General features: G+C 39.5%; 1 protein-coding gene across 1 annotated transcript in view; it reads left to right on the top strand.

Moving 5' to 3' along the window:
* Positions 1–17,624, top strand: part of LOC119912224 (macrophage mannose receptor 1-like) — a 357,347-nt gene that overhangs the window by 250,992 nt on the left and 88,731 nt on the right. The gene's annotated exons all lie outside the window — the stretch shown is intronic.

The raw sequence follows: 17,624 nt of genomic DNA, 5'->3' as shown, positions 1-17,624 counted from the left end.
TCAGGCCATTGATTCATTGCATGTAGGCTAAGCAAAGCTACCGTATTTCTATTAAATTATTATGCTAAATATATTCTTAATACATGTTTTTATTTTCCACCCCAATATATTAAAACCGCTCTGGAAGGCACATCTCTACAGGTATGCCCCAATAGAAATGTTTAACTAGCAAGCCGCTTTTAAAGCCATTTTAATGCAAGTCAGTGTCAACATCACCAAACTTTAAATTTAAAATTAGTGTCTTCATTAGTATTTTGTTGGACAGTACAGCTGCTTGTCCCCATATAAACCTATATCAGTTTGGTCTCTCTGACTCTTGCTCTCCTGCTTTGCATTGTTTTTGTCACTCAAGCATTTGCCCTTTTCACTTTAGACTGGTATTTGGTCAGATAAGTGCCCATTACATATAACTTCACTAAAAATTGCCATCACTTTCATGATGTCCCTTTCCAGATTACTTAATACACCTCCTAGCCAGTTGCTGTAGAAAACTCTGAAGCTAATGAAAATGTAATTAACATTGCTTTGAAGTTTTAGATTTATAATATCCTGTAACTGACATAACACTTGTAGTAAAGTTGTAAATATTTATACATATGTATTGTTTTGGTTAGAATGGATAAGATTTTTTCTTTTGCACCGTGTAACAAGAACCTAGACGAGATGGACAAACAGGCGAACATGAGAAGGGAAGGGCATAAACCCCATGGTAAATACACAATACAAATACAAAAGTATGTGTTTTACTATCAGTTCAGAGTCATAGTGAGCCATCAACTCAGTTTTTAGTGCCACAACAACCGGTGGTACATACTAATGTATTTGTCATGATATGTAATTCTGTTACTCAAAATGCTTCTTCACAGCAGGGGGCTTCTTTGTTGTTCTGCAATAACCTAATGTTGACATGTAAAATCACTGCTGATTGTAATTCAATCCTTCCTGCATGTGCTTCACAAAACAAGTAAATAGTATGAAGGCGGGGGCAGGATTTTTTAAATGTGAAACTAGAAGTTTTGATGGTGTGATTTGGGCTAGCTTATCACAAGCAAAAACAGACTTCTCCCCAAAACTAGATTTTCACATGCTCTTTTCAGTGATGTAGAAACATTGTAGGGGTGAAATAAATGTTTTCACGTCTCACAAAGCTTGACAAAAGCAGCTCAGAAAGCAGTTAAAATGAGGACTAATGTTGCGTGTCCTGTACTAACTCTTAGTAGCAAGGGTAAAATTTGCAACATGTTAATTTACACATAGAAGATTGATCCTGATGAGTTTTGCGGTATTAGTTTTACACATTTTAAATATGGAGAAGAGAGAGAGAGCATTGGCATTTGATCGCTACATGGTAGGGATCACTAAATTGCTTTGCAGTTGTAGATTTACTACATAACAAATGTAATGAAAATTACGAGTTAACCCTAGAGTTTGGGTTATCGATGGCAATCTGTTTTCCTCTTTTGTAGTGTCTCTGAAAAATGCTATGGAAGGGGACACTAGAAAGAAATAGAAACAGCGTGGTCTCAAAAAAAGAGGTCGCAGCAGTGGTGAGACTTTTTACTAAAACCTTATTGTCAAGGGCAAACTAGCCACTATGGTTGAATGCAAGAACTGCACAATGAAACAGTGTAAGACTGCTGAACATCCTGTTCTGGCTAGTCAAGAACCCCGTGGTAAATCTGGGCATTACATAAAAATAAAAAGCCATATGATAGATTTTGTTACAGACTTTTGTTGTTGAAGCTGCTGGTTCCTGTTGAGCTTTGGAACGTGCAATAAGTGTTATTAGCACAGATCACGGTTGAGCCAAAATAAAGAAGCTGATTTTTATTCTTTTTCCTTTAGGAGATTTATTATAACCTTCTGTTTTATTTTCAACAGAAAACTACTGTCCTGTTATGTCAACAAAGTATTTAACTAGCATTTGAATACTTCATCCCCAAGGGAAGGGTTCTGGATTTCATGACCTCTGTAATAGTCTAATAAACCCTAATTAGCAAAAGGCAGCTGGTTCTCAGTAGAAGGATCAAACTTTAGCTCTTGAAGTTTCCAGTTGATGAAGTTGTAAACTATATTTTTTTATAATTCTAGCTTTTTTTACTAAAGGGAAAGAGGAGGCCTGTTAGCGTGACTAGTGACTTAGTTATGAGTAAGGCTTTAGTTTAGAATGAGGGACATAGTCTATATGTTACTGAAAGACTACATTTAGAGTTATTTGGACGCTGTTAGCACGCTGTTTTTTTTTTTGTTTTTTTGCTACATAAGAATTGTCCTTATTTTGTAAGTGTAACTAAAAATTAAATATTTAGTTTAGATTACAATATTCTCTTAATAGAAATACCCCATTCTTTTATTCATCCATGCTGGAGTGTCGCTCCATGCTAGCTAGGAAGGAACTAAGAGGGAACTCCGTGTCATTACATGCCAGCCAACAATGGACGTTTCTGTAATGCAGTCAATAAATAAAGTGCAATCCTATAAAATTTAGAATGAAGAAACAAGTACATTGCAAAATTGATAGAAATCTTGTCTATAACTGGTCAATTTCATTTCACAATATTTGGGGACAGAATTATTCCAAAGGTTTAGTAAAAGTTGATAAACCTGTTTTAGTGATTACTCAAAAAATAGGATCATGCTGCTGAGCATTTTAGTCCTAATTGGGGTGGAGCACATTCCTCAATTCACCCTGGAAAGCCTATGCTACACCAGAAAGAGAGAGGACAGAGAAGAAGAGACACAGACTCTAGAAGGATTAAAGTTTTAAGACTCACAAGTTTAATGCTAGGCTACAGCTTTTGAGTGATAATGATAGCAAGTTTGTAAGACAAAGTTCTAGCAAAGATTTTACAAAGTTTAATTTTGGAACTCTCTTATATTAACTCTTATTTTGCTGCATGCTGTTGAAAGTAATTTAAAATGCTGTTTAATTTTAACTCACTGTTACACTATTTTACTGTAATTATTTCAATTTATTCTTTAGTTCTTTAATGATGGTAAGTTTGTCACACAAAGCTTTTGCAAAGACTTTGAAGGTAATTTAAAAATCTGTTTAATTTTAACTCACTGTTACACTATTTTACTGTTATTATTTCATTTTATTCTTTAGTTCTTTAATGATGGTAAGTTTGTCACACAAAGCTTTAGCAAAGATTTTACAAAGTTTAATTTTGGAACTCACTCTTATTTTGCTGCATGCTGTTGAGGGTAATTTATAATGCTGTTTAATTTTTACTCACCGTTATACCATTTTACTGCTTTACTGTCCATATTTCAATTTATTCTTCACTTGTTTAATAATAAAGACTGACTTGATTCCAAAGAAACCTCCTACTGATCCTTTGCTGGCCCCGGAGATTCCTCCTTTACTTATAACTCACTGATATACTTTTTTAATGATAAATTTATTGCCATAAACACCTACTAGTTCATTCATTCCAGTTTTATTACTTAATAAAGTCTTTAAATCAATGAAAAACCTCCTCCAACGGTTGGGGCGGGACCGGATGCACCCTTTTATCGGATACATACAGACAGTCAGTTATCAGTTACATACACATATCCGGTATGGGGGCGTGACCGGAAGTAGCTGTCAAAATTAGTTTGATGGAATGTCATGTATACTTCTCTCTGTCTTAGATGCACATATTTGGTGGTGGTGGTGGGGGAGGGAGGGTTTGGGGGTCCTCCCCCACGATAATTTTATTTTTTCCAATGACAAATCTGCAATGTCATTTATCATTTTGGGATAATTCTTTTTAGATCTGTAAACAACTAGTTGGAAAAGCTAGAGCAGATTATAAATAAACAACAAACAAAAAGCTAAGGTGTAAGATAGTTATTTAGTTTTAGTTGTTGTGGTCTCTTCACAGTGATTTTACAATCATGGCACAGCACCCAAGCCTGTGGTCTTACCTCCTAAGCCTTATATAGGCAGGGAAGCCCTGTTAATATGACCTCTGAATAACAGGATTTTTCATGTTGCCTTTAGTGTCTTATTTTACAGCTGTTACAAGCTTAAACCTAATGTTCTAAATACTGGACAAGCAGGCTAGGCAGTAATGGAATACAGCTATAAGTTGGCCTTCTTCCTTTAAATGTAACTAACGTTAATTTTACGTTACATAGCAGCCAAAACACGGGCTGTCAGCATTCCTGCTGAGCTGCGCAGTCTGAAGTGGAGGGGAGACTTTTTCTTAGTGCTAACCGGCTTTACTTTTCCAGCAGTTTGGAAAAAAACAGACATGGTCTTGGTCTTAAGAAGCTAACACAACTTAACATGCAATTACTGGCAGAATATTTTCTTCTGCTGGTATTCACCTTCACTTTCTGCTGCTCGGACAATCAAATAATCGCTAAGCACCTCCCGATTTCATACCCTTGTTCTGTCGATTTATGCTACCTATTGAGATGTGCTACTTAGCGGTTCTGTGCATGTGCATTATTAGTCTATAAGAATACGCAAGGCTAAACACAGAAGGGCCAAACTACCCCACTGAGGTTAAATAGCTGAGTTTCCCTGCCAGTCAGTCAGAACTGAAGAAGTCCTTTGGATGAGGGACGAAACGTCTTCTAGTATCTTCAACCAAGTCCAGTTGCCCTTGACTTTAACCTTCGTTGGATAACCATGACCTGGATGACTGAGAATCTTCATAGAAGTCAATAGGCTATATGTGCATTCTCTTCCGCATTCCAACTCAGCCAGCTAGGTCACTTCCGGTGGTCGCAAAGCTTATGGCCACCATGGCGTTTTTCACTCGGTCACTTCAGGATTTACCTAGTCTTACGGTCAACGACGTGAGTCGTATTATTCAAGGACTTTGCAACACATCAGTAACTAAAAAGGAGAAAGGCTTCAAACTATACGTTTCAAGCTACGTCCACAATTATGAAGGTAAGATCAGGGCGTTTGTGTGATAGCTAACGCTAGTGTAGTGATACCATAGCCATGTTGCTGCTAACATTGTGTTGTCTGCCCTAACTGTACCTAAGGTAAGGTGATTACGTTGCACTGATTTTGAGATGTTAACAGCTACGTTATCCAGGTGGCTGAACACTTTACCAAATCCTTAACTAATCACATAAACTACAATATAATATAATATTTATCATATATATATATATATATATATATATATATATATATATATATATATATATATATATATATATATATATATATATATATATATATATATATATATATATATATATATATATATATATATATATATATATATACACACACACTAACAATGCAATGCAGTGTCTGATTTTTTTTTTCTGTTTTTCTCGCAGTATACGAAATCTGGCAGAAAATGACGCCATCACAAAGCTGGCAGCTGGGGATTCAGTGTGGATCGGTCTTTACTGGGAACAACTGTGGTCTGATGGGAGCCCCTCTCTGTTTCAAAACTGGGCCGGTGGGCAACCTGACAGTCCAGAGCAGTGTGTCACCACAATGTTCAGAAACTCAGGACTGTGGTCAGATGATAACTGCTCCCTCACTTTCCCGTTCATCTGTTACTCAAGAAGTAATGCATCTTATTTCTCACATACTGTATAGAAATTCATTGTTGCATTAAGGCAGTGTATGTTATATATTAGAAATTATAGATCATACCTTTAAGATCAGATTCACATTGAATTTAAATTTGTGTACATGTCTATTAAGCAGAAACAAGAATGTTCTTTTATTTTTACTGTTCTTCTGCATGTCAGGCTAAATGCTGATCAAGAACTTAAACAGCACATAAAAGTTACATTCCTAAAGATATAGCTTTCATTTCTGTAAGGTGAATGTTTGAAATCTATAAAAAGACAACCAAAATCAAGTCAAATATAATGAATACTCTCATTACAGAAATCTTTTATTGAAATGAATGTTTCAGAACAAGAAAAACAACAAATACCATGCACATTAAAATCTATAGCTTACTGAAATGTGTGCCATCAGTGTAATACTGTTTAAATTGAGAACATATGGAAGATTGAACCTACTGTACAAGAGTAAATCAGTTAACTGATATGCAAGTGGTGGTGATGGATCATGACTGGGAATTATGTCAGTGATTGTGTCAACATGTTGCACCAAATTACATTGTGTGTGTTGCATCAAACAATCTGATGAATTTAAAATCTTGTTAGTGTGACTGTGTAAAACTAAATGTATTTTTCTAACATCCTCCCTTCTTTACTTCAAATCATGTACTGTATTGGCCAACATATTAAACTCCTTTATTTCCCCATAGTTATCCAACTAAAAGTGCTATGATTTTTTAATTCTTCATTTATTATTCATTATATATGTCCTGTGAAACGAAAAATGTGTTTAGGTGACATTCTCACTAATACAAACGTTTTTCTTAAATGTACTGTATCTCTCATAGTCACCATTAGGTTTTGTTAACAAAAGATAAAAAATGGATGAACCTGAACAGCCAGATGGAGCATGAATAAATGTTTAAGCAAAGTTGTTTGGTGATAAATTCATTCCCTTCTCTTCTTCTGTCTCAGCTCCTCCAAAAACAGAAGACTTTAGATCAATAGGACAAAATGAGACCAGTATCACTCTGCAGTGGAACAAAGTGAACAACAACTTCAGCTTTATTCTCCAGTTTAATGATGCAGAGATCAACATCACTGCACCAGATGGAGATGGACCAGTAACTTACACAGTCTCATTTCTCACTGCTGCAACTAAATACACATTCACTCTCTACTCTGTGTTTGAGAACGTCAGAAGCAGTGGAGTAAACATTACTGCAGTTACTGGTAATATATGTCACTTTATTTCTATGCTCTGTATCTGCTTAGCGAGCCATCATCTGCTTTTCAGAGCACCAGTGTAAACTAAGACGTATCTACTGGGTATAATATTCATTAAATTAACATGCACTTTATTGCATGTTAATTTAACTCAGGATTGTTTTGGCCAACACTGTAAAATATTGTTTTATATTAAGAATGATTTCTTTTTAAACTTTTGGTTGTAATTATTCATTTATCATGGAGTACATCTCTGTTGGGATATAAAGTGTGATGGATATGACTACAGAATGTGACATCTGGATCCTGAAAAAAAAACTCACTCATACTCAGTAATACAAAGAATTGTTTCACTCACTCTGTTCCTGACAGACAGCTTTAGTTTGTATTTATGTGAGGAAACAAAATGAACCATCTTTAACTGTCAGAGGGAACATTGTCACTTTTACTGACTGTCGTTTGTTAATACATGTTTAATTGCTCTATTTGTCTGTCTCAGCTCCTCCAAACGCAGAAAACTTCAGACCAACAAGACAAGATGTCACCAGTATCACTCTGCAGTGGAACAAAGTGAACAACAGCGTCAGCTTCATTCTCCAGTTTAATGGTGCAGAGATCAACATCAATGCACCAGATGGAGATGGACCAGTAACTTACAGAGTCTCATCTCTCACTCCTGAAACTACATACACATTCACTCTCTTCTCTGTGTTTGAGAACGTTAGAAGCCGTGGAGTGAGTATTACTGCTGTTACTGGTAAGATGTTTGACTTCATTAATATGTATTTAACCAGTGTAGCATGTCTAAACTACATATGAATTTTAATACATTTATGAGAATTAATACCCAATTATGAATTTTAATATTCAGAAAATATCAATCCATAAAAAAAGCTCTCGTTTCGGGGCACCACCGGAGTTGTTAACCTAGAGTCTCTGGACCTCTAGGTAGCTTTTAATAATTATACAATTATTCACCAGTGATCAGTTAGTTAATAATCGCTCAATTATCTTAAATCAATCAGTCAGTCTCATATCTAAAGGGTAAATTCTCTTGGCAGGGACTAGGCAACACACACAATTCTTTGGTTAAAGTGATTTTTTTAACTAACTAAGGTGATATAAAAAGGTGGTTAAATACATCAGAGAAATAAACAATGGCTGAACAATGAGAATGGAGGTTCGATTGTGGGAAGCATTTGACTCATACAGCAGAGGAGAACTAATGAAAGTAAGCTATGAGTTTAGGAGTTAAAAAGACTATCCCTGACGACAGAATGCTTTGTTTTGGTCTTACTGCTTGTCGGCGGCCTGCTTTGGCCTGTTGCACGGGTCCCACGCTAGTTGCCCAATCCTGGCTTTTTGCTAGGGGATTCTTCAAGGTTCTCCATGTCTGAAGAAAAAAACCTCAAGGGTTGGCCGTCTTGAGGTGCTATTTCTTTGCACTTACTGAGCAATCCAGTAGAATCTGAAGGCCGGTTGAGCGAGATCAAACAACTGGGTGTGTGTCCCACCCACTGAAACCAAGCTTTTGTCTTGTTAATCCGGAGGGCGATCTTAGCTGGGTGCAATCATTCTTAATGTCCAACACCTGTGTGCAATTAGACTCACAGTACTTCAGTGAAACCTACCACTGAAGCGTCAGCGTTAGCGTCTGCTCCTTGTGTGAAGACCTACTTGGGTAAAGACCAGCGAGTCTACCTGTACGAGTCCACTGAGCAAGGCGGCCTACATGAGTAGCTTTCTCCCTTTCTGAGGCACACCAACTCACCTAAAGCTGCCAGCTACAACAACACTCAGGCCATGTGCTACCACACTATTCCTATTGTCTTCGGTCCACGCAAGAGGTATCATGCCATCAGGCACAGAAACAAGGCACTCCTCAAGCCTTTAAAACAGGCACCACCCACATCTGTCTACTTGTCTGTTGGGTCATGGAATAATAATAATAATATAATAATAATAATAATAATAATAATAATAATAATCCTTATTTGTAGAGCACTTTTCAAAAACAAGTTACAAAGTGCTTTAACAAGTGTAAAGAATAATACAAAAAAAAGATAAGAGCATGAAAATTTAATATAAAATTAGTAAAATACAATAAAATAAAAGGGATAAAATAAAGTCAAATAAGATCGGGAAAAGCTCTCCTATAAAAGTATGTTTTAAGAAGGGACTTAAAAGAGTTCACTGACTCAGCCGACCTGATTTCCTCGGGCAGGCTGTTCCAGAGCCTTGGGGCCCTGACAGCAAACGCTCTGTCCCCTTTAGTTTTCAGTCGAGACTCTGGAACAGACAACAGACCTCTGCCCGAGGATCTCAAGGTACGTGCTGGTGCGTATGGGACTAAAAGGTCAGAAATATAACAAGGCGAGAGGCCATGAAGAGCTTTAAAAGTGATCAATAGAATTTTAAAGTCAATTCTAAAACATACTGGGAGCCAGTGTAATGAAGCTAAAATAGGAGTAATGTGGTCATATTTCTTTGTTCTGGTTAAAAGCCTGGCAGCTGAGTTCTGGACAGTCTGGAGTCGATCAATAGATTTTTGGGTTAAACAGGTGAAAAGGCTGTTGCAATAATCCAGGCGTGATGAATGAAGGCGTGTAAAATGGTCTCGGTGTCCTTAAAAGTTAACATAGATCGAATTTTAGCTATATTTCTAAGTTGATAAAAACATGATTGAACAAGCTTTGTGGTGTGCTGCTCGAAATTTAAATTACTATCAAACCAAACACCAAGGTTCTTTGCCACAGGCTTAATGTGATTTACTAGGGAACCAGCAGATGGCAGTATTTGATTTGCCATCTGCTGGGACCCGATGACCAGGATTTCTGTTTTGTCTGAGTTCAGCTGGAGGAAATTATTTGACATCCATTTTTTAACTTCACAAAGGCAGTTGTTAAGTGAACTCAGCATTCCAGGGTCTGTGGATCTGACGGGCAAGTATATTTGTGTGTCATCAGCATAAATATGAAAAGAAATGCCATGTTTATGGATAATATGTCCAAGGGGAAGCAGATACAAGGAAAACAAAATGGGTCCTAAGACCGACCCCTGAGGCACACCATATTTAACTGGACAGAATGAAGAGACATAGTTGTTTACAGACACGCAAAACTTCCTATTTGACAGGTAGGATGAAAACCATTCTAGAGCAGTACCAGAGATCCCCAGCCAGTGCCTCAATCTGTCTAACATGATGTTGTGATCAATGGTGTCAAAAGCAGCGCTAAGGTCCAGGAGTACAAGGACTGAGCACATACCTTCATCAGCAGACATTAAAAGGTCATTGGTGACTTTAAGCAGGGCAGTCTCAGTGCTGTGGTACTTCCTAAAACCAGACTGAAACCTTTCAAATATTTTGTTATTTTCCAGCACAGTGAGCAGCTGTTTGGACACAATTCTTTCTAGAATCTTTGCAATAAAAGGCAGTTTTGAAATTGGTCTAAAATTTTGTGGGAGGGAGGGATCTAAACCAGGTTTCTTTAAAAGTGGGTTCACGCAAGCCGTTTTAAAATAATCAGGGACACAACCAGTAGATAGGGAGCTGTTGAAAACAGAGATCAAATGGGGCCCAACAGAATCTATTACTTTTAGTAAAAATTTTGTAGGTATTATATCAAGTGGGCCGGAGGACACTCTCATTTGTGATATTGTTTTTAAAAGCTCAGACAAGTCGATGGGATAAAACTGGTTAAAACTCTGTTGTTGCTGGTGAGGAACCTCTAAGTAAGAGGCCGCGGGGGTAATAGAGGCTCTGATTGACACCACCTTATTGGTAAAATAAGATAAAAACAATTCACAGTCATCATTACTTCCAGCTGAGGCACAAGGAGGGGTTGGGTTTACCAGCTGATCCACAGTCTTAAACAGAAACCTGGGATTGTGTTTATGTGTAGTAATGAGTTCAGAAAAATAGTGTGTTCTCGCATCCTTAACCATTTATTGTAGTTAATTAATAAATCCTTCAGACTGAGGTAATGGACTTGGAGATTGGATTTTTTCCATCTGCGCTCTGCTTTCCTGCATTCCCTTTTTAGGCTGCGAATGCTGTCATTTATCCAGGGTTGTTTACTAGCTTTAGACGTAGGCCTAACCTTTAGAGGAGCAGTAATATTTAGTGACGACAAGCAGATATGATTGAAGTGATCGACCAGATTGTTGGTGTTGGAATCAGACAGGTGTTGGCTTGGTTCTGAAAGACTGCGCAAAACTTTGAAACACTTTGTTCATTAAAGATGCGACAACACACGGAGCTTGGTGAGGCGGCATGAGTAACAGGCGAATCGCAGCTAAAAACAATACATCTGTGGTCAGATATGGTCATGTCCACTAATTCCACAGAGGAAATGCTGACACCCAGGGTAAAAACCAAGTCCAGTGTATGACCACGGTTATGTGTTTGCCCTTTGACATGTTGTTTGAAGTTAAAAGAAGTGGCCATATTTAAAAAGTCAGTTGCATTAACATTGTTGGGGTCATCAACATGAATATTAAAATCGCCACAAAGAACAATTCTGTCATAATTTAAAACCAGAGTAGATAAAAATTCAGGAAGTTCTGATAAAAATCCTCCAGGCGGTTTTGGGGGGCAATAAATTATAACAAATATGATAGGTTGCAGCCCTCCAACTTTAAGAGTGAGAACTTCAAAGGAGCTAAATTCATCACAGCGTACTTGATGACATTTAAAATTTTTCCTATACACGCTCACTAGCCCACCACCACGACCACTGACCCTCGGTTGACTAAAGCAATCATATTGAGGCGGACACAGTTCAGCTAGCTGGCTATAGTCATTCATTTGCAACCAGGATTCAGTTAAAAACATAAAATCTAGATTTGCAGACAAGATAAAATCATTTAAGATAAAAGTCTTACTTGAAAGTGATCTCACATTGAAGAGAGCCATTTTAAATGAGTTTGTTCTGGGTGCTGGAGTTGGTGCTGTTGTCCTAATCCTTAAGAGATTACTATGATTTCTGTGTGGGATGTGCACATTTCGGTTTACTGGTCTATGCGTGATGATGACAGGAATAGAAGTCTTTGGAGCAGCGCTGGGAGCAGACGGCTTTACATGCCAGCAGGTGGAGACAGTTGTTTGTGGCAGTGAGGCAGAGATCTGTTCAGTGAGCGGTGGTGTGTCCAGGTGTGCTGCATGAATGATGAGTCATTCACGTAAGTCATGTGTGGACCGCACCACATGCTGTATGTGCACAGCTAACATTTCTGAGCCCCGTTTGTTTGGGTGAAGTCCGTCTGTCTTAAAAAGAGACATTCTTTGCCAGAAAATATTAAAATTATCCACATAAAACACACGGTGAGCCCTGCAGGCGGACTGGAGCCAGTCGTGGAGGCCAAGGAGTCTACTGAAGCGGCCAGCACCGCGACCGACTGTGGGAATGGGACCAGAGATAAAAACGGACTTTCCGCACTGCCAGTCGCCAGTCAAATAGCTGACTTCATCACTGCTCATGCTAACACATTATCTCTCGGGCTACTGGCGCTCACTGAGACCTTGATCAAACCAGAAAACTCTGCTACCCCTGCTGCGCTGTCCACCAATTACTCTTTCTTTTTTTATTCTTTTTTTTTTTAAACCTGTCCTGCCCAGCAGCCTGGTATAGAGTATAATGACCTGGATACCATATTGTGCCAGACAGATTTTACTTTAACAAGAGAGTATTAAAATACTCCTTTGTCTGTTTTATTATTTATTTAATTATGTGTTGATTTGTCACCGGGCCGGACCGGGGGGCAGACACGGGGATGGGGGGCACAAACAGACAGCACAGAGAAAGGACAACACCTGTAAGAGAAGGGGAAAAGAGGGATGGAAGGTGGGGACAACAGGGAAAAGCTGTGGGAAACACCAATTGCAGAAAGCAACGAAACCTGCAATAGAACAGAGAGGGGGGCTTGGGGAGGAGAAAAACAACAACAACAAACATACACAAACAAAAACAAACAATAAAAATAATAATAATAGTAAAAGACAACCAGCCGAACAGCAGCAATAAACAGCTGACATATTAAGACAACTAAGAGAAAATGAAAACAAGAAACAGTCACACACTAAATAAGCAACACAAGACAGCCACGAGAGCTAGAATAATAATTAATTTAAATAAGTAACTGAAAGAAAAGCATCAGGAATAGTTCTACCAGGGACAACCTAAATTTGTTTGTGTGTGTGTGTGTCTGTGTCTGTGTGCGTGTGGGTGAATGTGTCTGTGTGTGTGTGTGTGTACATGTGTGTGCGCATAAGCCTGTTGAAGAATGTAGTTGTTAGTGAGAGTGGGCCACCAATTACTCTTTCACCCACACCCCCCGGCCGTCTGGGAGGGGGGTGGGACTGGGTTCTTAATTTCCAACAAATGGAAATTCGCACAGCTGCTACCCCCGAATCAATATGCCTCCTTCGAATACCATGCTGTCTTTGTGTCCGCTTAGTGATTGTCATATACCGTCCGCCAGGACAAATGGGTAACTTTGTGGAGGAGCTAGACACACTGCTGTCTTCAATCCCAGAGCATGACTGTCCCCTACTTGTCCTCGGTGACATGAACATTCACTTAGACAATTCAAACTCAGCAGACTTCCTGTCTCTGATTCAGTCCTTTGATCTAATACGGGTTCTCAGCCCCCCGACCCACAAAGCTGGCAAGGTGCTTAACCTCGTTCTTGTCCGAAACTGTGCCACAGAGTGCTTAACAGTCACACCTCTACATGTGTCTGACCACTATTTCATTCAATTCACAGTATGCCTACAGGAAAAGCCCATTCTTCCAACACCATTGGTTTCACACCGCAACCTCCGCAACCTGTCTCCCGCTCACTTTGCCTCAGTGGTAGCTTCCACTCTACCCACCCTCAACACATTTTCCTCACTTGAGGTCAATGATGCCACACAATCTCTGTGCTCTACACTAAGCTCGTGCCTGGATAACCTGTGTCCTCTATCCACCAAGCCTGCTCGCCCAAACCAGCACCATGGCTAACTGATCCCATCCGTGGGCTCCGTACTGATCTCAGAGCGGCTGAAAGAAAATGGCGAAAAACCAAAGACCCCGCCGATCTTAAGGGCTATTAATTGCTCCTATCCTCCTTCTCAACAAGCATCAGTGTTGCCAAAACTGCGTTCTATAATGACAGAATAAACAGTGCCACTGACTCAAGGAAATTATTTTCCACTTTTAAAGCGCTACTAAAGCCTCCTCCACCTCCACCACCCACAAACTTGTCTGCTGATACCTTTGCTGCCTTCTTCACAGGCAAAGTGGAGGCTATAACTAGCCAATTATTTGAAACACTCAAACTCAACCATTGTAGCAGTCCTACTACATCTTTTCCCCTGCCCTTCCAGGTCAGTGGTGGTTCACTCTCCTCGTTTACTCCTCTCACAGAGAGCGAAGTATCAGAACTCTTGACCCGTAGCAGTCCAACTACATGCCCACTGGACCCGATTCCTACGAATCTCCTCCAAACCATATCTCCTACTGTGGTCCCGACAATCACTCATGTGATAAATACTTCTCTGACTTCAGGAACCTTCCCGACCACTTTCAAAAGGGCTCGGGTTACACCCTTGCTCAAAAAGCCCTCACTTGACCCAACTCAAGTTCTCAAGTTGAGAACTATCGACCCGTGTCTCTTCTACCTTTTTTATTCAAAACTATTGAACGGGCAGTATTCAAACAGGTCTCAGAATTCCTCTCAGGGAATGACCTCCTAGATCCATATCAGTCTGGTTTTAAGAGTGCCCACTCTACTGAAACGGCTCTTCTGTCTGTAACAGAAGCCCTAAGGTCAGCTAAAGCTACAGCCCAATCCTCGGTTCTTATCCTGCTTGACCTATCAGCTGCCTTTGACACAGTCAATCACATGATCCTGCTATCCCCACTCTCAGCAATGGGCATCTCGAGGAAAGCACTCCTGTGGTTCGAATCCTACCTCTCGGAGTGTTCCGACAATTTTTTGTGGCAAGGACAATTATCCTCCTCCCACTGCCTCTCCACAGGGGTACCCCAAGGCTCAGTGCTAGGGCCACTTCTCTTGTCAATTTACACCACCTCACTGGGGGCGATCATTCGCTTGCACGACTTCGCTTACCACTGCTACGTAGACGATACGCAACTACCTATCCTTCCCGCCAGGCGATCCCACTGTCTCGGCGCGGATCACGGACTTTCTATCAGACATATCTGCATGGATGAAGGCTTGCCACCTTCAATTAAACCTCTCTAAGACTGAACTCTTGGTCATTCCAGCCAAGCAATCTATCCACCATAACATCAAACTACAAATTGACTCTGCAACCATCACTCCAACCAAGGTGGTGAGAAACTTGGGTGTCATGATTGATGACCAGCTGTCCTTTTCAGACCATGTTGCTACTGTCTCTCGGTCATGCCGCTTTTCTCTATACAACATAAGGAAAATCAGGCCCTACCTCACTCAGTACGCCACCCAGCTTCTGGTACAGGCCATGGTTATCTCTTGCATCAACTATTGCAATGCCCTCTTAGAAGGTCTCCCAACTTGTGAAACCCTTACAAATGGTTCAGAACGCAGCAACGCGTCTGGTTTTTGATCAGCCCAAAAGGACTCATGTCACTCAGTGACCTCCACTGGCTCCCCGTGGCCTCCAGAAACATATTCAAGTCACTAATGCTTGCATACAGAGTGACTACTGGGTCTGCACCCATCTGCCTAAACTCCATAATACAAACTTACGTTCCTTCTCGGCCGCTATGCTCCTCCAATGAACGCCGCCTGGCTCAGCCATCCCTTCACACAAAGCAATCCCAGTCCTGGGTATTCTCATCTGTGACACCACGATGGTGGAACCAGCTACCACACGCCATCAGAGCAGGGGCGTCCCTCTCTAACTTCAAGAAGCTCTTGAAAACTCATCTTTTCCAAGAACACTTCCTCTTATAACACCTCTAACTCCTAACCTCTAACATGCACTTCCTGTGCTCTTCTTCTTCTATCCCCTACAATGATCTTGTATTGATTGCACTTTTTGCTAACTCTTACTTCCTTCCCTAGGTATCTACCCCATTGATGTGAAATGTACTGTGAGCTCTTACTAGTATTTATTGCTGCTCTTACTAGTATGTATTGTCAGTTGTAGATCTCTAGTTGATGCTCTGTTGATGCTTGTATGTTGTTCCTCAAATGTAAGTCGCTTTGGATAAAAGCGTCTGCCAAATGAGTAAATGTAAATGTACATGTAATATCAACAACAGATAGCAACAACATGGTAACATAACTGCTCAAATAGAGGCAAACGTAATCAAGTAACTAAAGATTATTGTCCCTGGTGTCGTGGATTTTGTCACACCTGGGTGAGAAGGAGTATCCCTTTGATGAGAGGTAATTAAACACAGAGCAAGGAGAGTTGCCATGGTTACATATGTGGGGGGCAGTTTAGGGTTTCCTGCCCCCTTTTAAGAAGAGTTCTGATAGGCTGTTTAGAAAAATGCTAATCGCTGGTTAATGTCCCTTTTGTCAGTTTAACATTCAGGCACCACGTTATCAGGCTGCAGAATCAAAGGTGCCAGTTTTACGATCAGGCTGCTCAGGAATAGCACTTAGGGAAAGCGACCTTTCCACCCCACTTCTGTTGGGGTCTCTTCAGCCATTTGTAGAGGGTTGATAATCAAATCCCCTGCTTCTCTCTGGGAGAGAAAAGAGGAGTTGAGTCTCTAAATTATTTAATATAAAATGCACAAATCCATACTGTTGGTTCACTACACTACACCAGGAATAACATTTGTCTTTTTGCAACTTTGGAAGCAACTGGACAGTTAATAGTAATTTACCAGCAGTAGTAGTTTAACCTGGTTACATGTGAACATTTTTCTTATTCCTTCTTTGTGTAATTTAGTTAACTTCATGTTTTCTTTTCTCTAAAACGACAATGTTAACATAACGTTACCTGGTCAGTCCTTGTTATTATTTTTTACTTATTTTCTTTTTTGTATAATTCAAAATGTATGCTTCATTTTATGTCCAGCTATGATATATGATGAAACTGAAGTTTGTCTGTTTGATTTTAAAGAGATATTAGCAAATTATCAATACATCTTAGAATATTATTCTTGCCATGTAATCAGACATCTTCCTAAAACATTTCTGACTCAGTACTGCATATATAGTAAGTATTTCTCTGATAAACTGAGACAATACAGAAAATCCTGAAAACATATTTGTAATTGGACTGGTTCTTTTTTTATTGTCAGTGGTAAACAGTGAACACCAATTTACTGAGGCAGGCTGACTCAAGCTGATAGACAAAGTGTTTAGGCACTAAACATTAAATTTAGCAGGGCTGTTTAGTTCAGTTTGGTGAAGCATACATTGTTTCCAGGCTCTGTAGTCAGGATACAGTGACTGCTGCTAGCATACAAAAATCTCACCAACGTGTGAGTTGTATTGTAAAACCCCACAGTACAGCTGAACTCAAATAAATATGCTTTGTTTTAGGAAATCGTCATACTACTTTGAGAGTACACCACTGAACTGGACTGAAGCTCAGAGCTTCTGCAGACGGATCTACACTGACCTGGCCACCATAGAAACCTATACTGACGTCTATTCTGTACTCTACTACAGCTCATCAGGCTACACAGGCAAGTTCTGAAATTGGAATCACACACTGTGCATAACATTAACATAGTGTATATACACTGAATCATACGAACAACATCCAAGTTTTTGTTAAGCTTACTATGATTACATAAAATTATAAAATATTATAATGTGGAATGTGAAAGAACAACAATGAAAAATAAAGGAGACACATAATTTAAGGGATGTTCAGTGAAGTCATTCACAATTTAATT

Source organism: Micropterus salmoides, unplaced genomic scaffold (genome assembly GCF_014851395.1).
Source record: "Micropterus salmoides isolate LMB-PRFRI ecotype aquatic unplaced genomic scaffold, ASM1485139v1 Ms_hic_scaffold_2, whole genome shotgun sequence".
Classification (NCBI taxonomy): Eukaryota; Metazoa; Chordata; class Actinopteri; order Centrarchiformes; family Centrarchidae; genus Micropterus; species Micropterus salmoides.
Note: the sequence above shows the minus strand (reverse complement) of the source record. Positions and strands in the feature narration are given on the sequence as shown.